The sequence below is a fragment of the Elephas maximus genome, chromosome 14 (genome assembly GCF_024166365.1).
Source record: "Elephas maximus indicus isolate mEleMax1 chromosome 14, mEleMax1 primary haplotype, whole genome shotgun sequence".
In the NCBI taxonomy this organism is placed as follows: domain Eukaryota; kingdom Metazoa; phylum Chordata; class Mammalia; order Proboscidea; family Elephantidae; genus Elephas; species Elephas maximus.
In genome coordinates this window covers 36,704,501-36,711,403 of record NC_064832.1, presented here as the reverse complement: position 1 = coordinate 36,711,403, position 6,903 = coordinate 36,704,501, and positions in this window count along the sequence as shown.

Here is a 6,903-nt window from a genome sequence, read left to right as displayed (position 1 = left end):
CTCTCTAGTGGAAAATATTTGAGTTTTTTTTCTCTGATAAGCTTCCACCTTACACAAGTTCCAGCTTTCACAGGTTTTACTGTATAAGTTTCACTGAAGAATGTAGATCCAGTGATTTCATGCATATCTTTTTCTTCTTTCTCCTTTCCATCCTCCCTCTATCCCTCCCTCCCTGCCTTCCTCCTTCCTTTCTTTGTTTCATCCTTTCTCCTTATCCTTCTTTTACTTCTATCTTCCTAAAGTCCTAGGGTAAAGAACCCCTTCAGGTATCATGACAGAACGTAATCAAATGGGGTGGGTCATGCCTAAATATTACTGTCAAGATTATGGTCCCCATAGGAAACACAACTTATAAATTTTGGTCTTATTAATGCTGATTTTTCTCTGATACTACTCTTTCCTCCTGCATAATGTGATCTGAGAGTTAATAAGAAGTTCCCTCATACATTCCCAGGTAGCCAGTCACAATGATTAAGTTGTGATTAACTGGAGATTTATTCCTTTGTGTCAACATGGTCTCTCTAGGCATCCCTGCTTAAAATGCAAATATCCCGGAAAGGGCATATTAACCTAATAGTAATTTACACTTTTAGAAAAAGTTAGTTGAGCTGCTTACTTCACCTACTGACAATTAGTTAAGTAGAAGGACCGGACTGAGAGACTCAAGTAACTCCAGGTCCTGAGGTCTGGTATAAGAACTGTTGTTGATGCTGAGGAAGTCCATGGGCCATCCTGGTGATACTGGCAACCAGAGGTAGTGGGGATATGGAGATCCAGAGTGAAGTGAGGGAGCTGAAAGAAAACGTGTTCCCCAAACAAACTTTTATGTTGAGTTATAACATATATATGGTAAAGTGCACAAATCTTATGCAGAGTTTGTTGAATTTTAATTTTTACATAGACCCAAGGATCCACAGGCTAGATCAAGATATAGAACATTTCCAGCACCTCAGAAGGCTTCCAGTCAACACCGCCATGTCAGAGGTAATCACTCTGATTTCTGTCACTAAAAAAAAAAAAAAAATTTTTTTGTCACTAAAGATTAGTTTTATTTATAAATTTCATATAAGTGGAATCGAACTGTATATACTCATTTATGTCTGTCTTCTTTCACCCAACATATGTCTGTGAGATTTATCTATATTTTAGCACATAATAGTGGCTTGTTCTTTTTTCCTGCTATGCAGTATTCATTGTATTAAAATACTACAGTTTGTTAAGCCATTTTATTGTTGAAGATTATTGGATAGTTTCCAAAGCTTTTGCTTTAATGAATAAATTTGCTATGAACAGTGCGGTACATGTCTTTTGATGGTTATGTGCATTCATTTCTCTTGTGTAGATCACTAGGAATGGAATTGCTCGGTCAAGAGACAGGCATATAGATGCTGCCGAACAGTTATCTAAAGTGGTTGTAGAAGTTGAACTTGCGAGTGTTCCAGTTGCTCCACATCTTCTTCATCAATATTTGCTATTATCTTTCTTTTAAATTTTGGCCATTCTGGTGTGTGTATAGTGATATTCATTCTGGTTTTAATTTGTATTTCCCTAATTTTTTTTTTTTTTTTTAATGGCATAGTGGTTAAGTGATAAGGCTTCTAATCAAAAAGTCAGCAGTTCAAATCCACCAGCCGCTCCTTGGAAACTCTATGGGGCAGTTCTACTCTGTCTTATAGGGTAGCTATGAGTCAGAATCGACTCGACAGCAATGGGTTTGGTTTGGTTTTTTGGAATGAAGAATGAAGGATCCCTGGTGGCACATTGGTTAAGCACTCGGCTACCAACTGAAAGGTTAGTGGTTTGAACCCGTCAGCTGCTCTGCTGGAGAAAGATGTGGCAGTCTGCTTCTGTAAAGATTCAAAAAATCAAACCAAACTCCTTGTCCTCTTGTTGATTCTAACTCATAGGTTTTCCAAGACTGTAATCTTTACAGAAGCAAACTGCCACATCTTTCTCCTGTGGTCTGTAAAGTTACAGCCTTGGAAACACTATGGAGCAGTTCTACTTGTCTTATGGGGTTGCTGTGAGATGGAATTGACTCCATGGCAGTGGGTTTGTTTTTTTCTTTTTGCTGTGTGTTATTGACCATTTGAATATCCACTTTTGTGAAGTTCCTATTCAAGTCTTTTGCACATTATTAATTTAGGTTGCCTATCTTTTTATTATTGATTTGTAGAAGTTCTTTATATATTCTAGTTACAAGTCTTTTGTCAGGTATAACCTAACCCATGTATTGCAAATACTTCTTTTAGTCTGTGGCTTGCCTTTTCACTTTTCTAATGGTATATTTTGGTTAGTGGAAGTTCTTAATTATAATGAAATTTAATTTGTTAATCTTTCATTTTATGATTAGTGCTTTTTGCAGTCTGCTTAAGACGATCTTTTTCTAGCTCAAGTTTATCAAGTTACTATTCTATTTTCTTCTAGAGGTTCTTCTACTTTCAGATCTATGATCTATATCTAATTAATTTTTTGTATACAGTGTGAGGGTCAAGGTTAATTTTTTTCCCCCAACTCAATGTACTATTAGTTTGGTTACATTTGCTGAAGATTCCAATCTTCTCCCCCCAAAATTACAATGATGCATTGGCAGTAAATCAGATGACTGTATGTATGGGTCTTTTTCTTCATTCTACTTTATTGCATTGCTCTCTCTGCCTTTTTACCACACTGTCTTTTATTATTGTCATTTTTCCATTTTTTATTGTGCTGTCAGTGAAAGTTTATAATGCAAGTCAGTTTCTCATACAAAAACTTATACATACATGGTCTTGTGACCCTAGTTGCTCTCCCTACAATCTCTCCACCCTGTATTTCCTGTGTCCACCCAACTAGTTCCTGTCCCCCTCTACCTTCTCGTCTTGCCTCTGAACAGGAACTGGCCACATTGTCTCATGCGTCTACTTGAGCTAAGAAGCACACTCCTCACTGGTATCATTTTATGTCTTGTAGTCCAGTCTAATCTTTGTCTGAAGAGTTGGCTTTGGGAATGGTTTTAGTTTTGGCTAACAGAAAGTCTGGGTGGCATGAGCTCTGGGGTCCCTCCAGTCTCAGTCTTTTTAGGAGAATTTGAGTTCTGCATCCACTTTTCTCCTGCTCCATCATGGATTCTCTGTTGTGTTCCCTGTCAGGGCAGTCATTGGTGGTAGCCAGGCACCATCTAGTTCTTGTGGTCTCAGGCTGATGGAGTCTCTGGTTTATGTGGCTCTTTCTGTCTCTTGAGCTCATATTTTCCTTGTATCTTTGGTGTTCTTCATTTTCCTTTGCTCCAGGTGGGTTGAGACCAATTGATGCATCTTAGATAGCCGCTTACTAGCTTTTAAGACCCCAGACTCCACTCACCAAAGTGTTTACCACACTGTCTTAATTGTGAAGCTTTTGTAAAAAATATATCTTGTCTTGTTTTAGATACTTTGCATTTTCATATGCATTTTAGAATCAGTTCTAGTAAACTAGTTTTATAATTTTATTGAGGCCAGGCCATTGGCACCCTGGGAATGAACACTGAGCTCAAATGTGCCTTTCAAATAAAGAAATAAACTCTAATACAAGGCAACATAATGAGCTCTATCATTATTGTGAGATCATGCCCTCCTCTTCACCAGGTATAAGAATAATAACAATCATAATTGTAATCAAACACTAGGCAAGAAATCAACCTTGGTGGATCAAAAATGCGGGGACCATATAATTACGTGCTTAAACGTTTAGTAGATTATTTTCCTGAATCCTGACCAAAACTGTAATCATATAAACACGCAGTCATACAAACCTACATCACTACATTTTTCTGACTCAAGAGTGCTTGAATATTTTTGTATTTCACTTTATTATCTCTAGACATGGAAGCAAAATGATCTGACTAGCACTAGTGCTCTCTCCCAAGAGCAGCAAGCCCTGGTGGGGGTGAGGGCAATCTGCAGGGCATTTCTGCCCCAGGCTGCACTGTGGCTCAGCATGTGGCAGACTCTGCAATTGGCCAGGTTGTTGTGGTGAATGCAATTTAGAGAATAAGGCTAAGCAGAAAGCATCCTCTGGCTGTCCACTCTCAGGAAGTTCTCAGACAGCTGGAGAAGAATAAGCTAGGAGTTGTCATGGCTTCAGAAAGCAATTCAAAGGAAATCCTGCTTTGGCAGTTCTCCCGTTAAGCAGGTCAGAGATGCCTGGTGGGCTTCTTTAGAAGATAGAAGTGTTTTAGTCATTAGGGTTAATTTGGACATCCTGGGAATAAGAGGGGAAACCCTGGTGGTGTAGTGGTTAAGTGCTACGGCTGCTAACCAAAGGGTCGGCAGTTAGAATCCGCCAGGCGCTCCTTGGAAACTATGGGGCAGTTCTACTCTGTCCTATAGGGTTGCTAGGAGTCAGAATTGACTCTACAGCACTGGGTTTTTTGGTCTGGGAATAAGGGGTCTTAGGAGCCCTTAACGTCCTTCTCTGGGAAGACAGGCATATCTGTATAACTCCAGCATCTTCTGGGTCAAAGTCTTTGTCCCCGATGACTGACTTTCCTTCTGGTGCTGTCATGGATTGAATTGTGTCCCCCAAAAATATGTGTCAATGTGGTTAGGCCATGATTACCAGTATTGTGTGATTGTCCTCCATTTTGTGATCACAATTTTATGTTAAGGAGGATTAGGATGGGACTATAACACCCTTACTAGGGTCACATCCCTGGAGCGTGGCCTGCACCAACTTTTATCTTACAAAAGATAAAAGGAAAGGGAATTGAGCAGATGGGGGGACCTCACACCACCAAGAAAGCAGTGTCCAGGGTTCCTGCAGGGAGAAGCTCGTAGTTCAGGGAAAGATTGATGAGGAGGACTTTTCTCCAGAGCCGACAGAGAGAGAAAGCCTTCCTCTGGAGCTGATGCACTGAATTTAGACTTTTAGCCTACTTTACTTTTTTTTTTTTTTTACTGTGAAGAGATAAATTTCTTTTTTTTAAAGTCATCCACTTGTGGTATTTCTGTTATAGCAGCACTAGATGACTAAGACAGGTGCCAAGACTGCAGTTGTGCAAAAAAGATCTTGATGCTGAATTATTGAGCTCCCATAAGACACATTCATTTTACAAAGAATTGCTGAGCACCAGTTTTGTTTCAGGTGCTGTACTAGACTCCAAGAACACATCAGGAAAAAAGACAAACAGGGCCCTTGCCCTCATTGTACCTAAATTCCTGACAAACATAGTAGTTCTGCATGCTTGAGCATTTATGCAGCTAGAGAGCATACATCTGAGTAACAACTACTTACAATCTAATAAACATTTATGAGGAGTTTATAATGTCCCAGACATACCAGAAACTAGGAAAGTTTTGTTTTCTTCTTATTATTACTATTTTATTAAAGTTTTATTAAAAGTTTTGTCCCCTGATTTACAGTAGAACCTACATAAATCAGGAAGATTTTGATAAGAGTGTTTGATAACGGGGATCCTGAAAAGTCTAAGCACACACACATGCACATACACGCACATATATATCAGTTAAGTTGTAGCTAACATATTTTTTAATATTTTCAATTTAATTTTACTTTTAATTGAAGCTATATATGTAAAAAAAAATGCATAGTTTAAATAGCCAAATAGTTCTATAAAGCTTGAAACGAAAAATAGTGGTTTATCTTACTCTACCCCTTTTTAGCCCTAAATCCCATTTCAAGATGTAGCTCCTTTCTGGTCTTTTAGCTGTTTTTTTCTGGTACTTATACTATTTCTCAATAATACACTTACAATTTTATTTCTTGCTTTTCAGCTTGAGTTATTATCTGTTAACTTTCTACTGTGGAAGATAGTTTAGTTCTTTTACATTTTCTAAACATTGATAACTTTCATGAAATCAATATTCATTATTTGCATTATTTTTTCCTTGTAAATATGATTTGTAGCATTCCTTTATACCTTTTTGTTTTCCCTGAATGCTTACCTCCTTTTCTTCATTTTTTTATTATTATCTACTATTTACTATTACTAGCTCAGGAGTCTTTGGGTGACACAAACAGTTAAGCAATTGACTAATAGCCAAAAGGTTGATGGTACAAACACAACCAGAAGCACCTTGGAAAGACAGGCATAATGATCTGCTTCCGAAAAGTCACAGCCTTGAAAACCGTATGGAGCAGTACTACTCTGAACCCGTGGGGCCACCATGAGTCAGAATCGACTGGAAGGCAACTAACAACAACATACTAATTGTTTTTGAATTCTGCCAGAAATACAAATCCCCTGTGAAAATATTATATCAGATAGTCTATCACATCATTTTTTTCCTTGAAGACGTCTCTCTTATAACCCTCTATTCTCACTCCAGTCTGGACTGACTGATCTCCAAGTCTATCACACAGATGTTGCCATTGAACATTCCTTTGTCACCATCTTTGTGATTCGCTTTCTTTCTCTCCTGTGTTGTATCCCATTTCCTGGATCTCATGTCTTCCTCCTTCTTGGTTTATTCTATTGTTTTGATGGATCACATCTTATAGTAACTTCCTAGGATAGAGTTCACAGAAGGTAAATTTTTTGAGGCCTTGCTGTCTTTATTCTAATCTTGAATTAATTGATTTTTTGACTGGATTGTTAGATTGAAAATTTTCCCTTGGAATTTTGAAGACATCTCTCCATTATCTTCTAGCTTTTGGCATTGCAGTCTGTTATTTGGCAATTGTTATAATAACATTTTGCACTCGATGTTGGTTTGATACCTGATTCTTGGTATGTGACCTGTTTTTCATCCCCTTGATGGTTTTAGGATTTCTTCTTTGTCCTTCAGCTTCTAAAATTTCATGCCTACATGAATTGATGTGGGTCTTTGGTCATGCATTATGCTAGACATTTTGTGAGTTCTTAAATTTGAAAGCCAATTTTTTAAATCTGTATACACTTCCAAATTATTTCTCTAATTATTC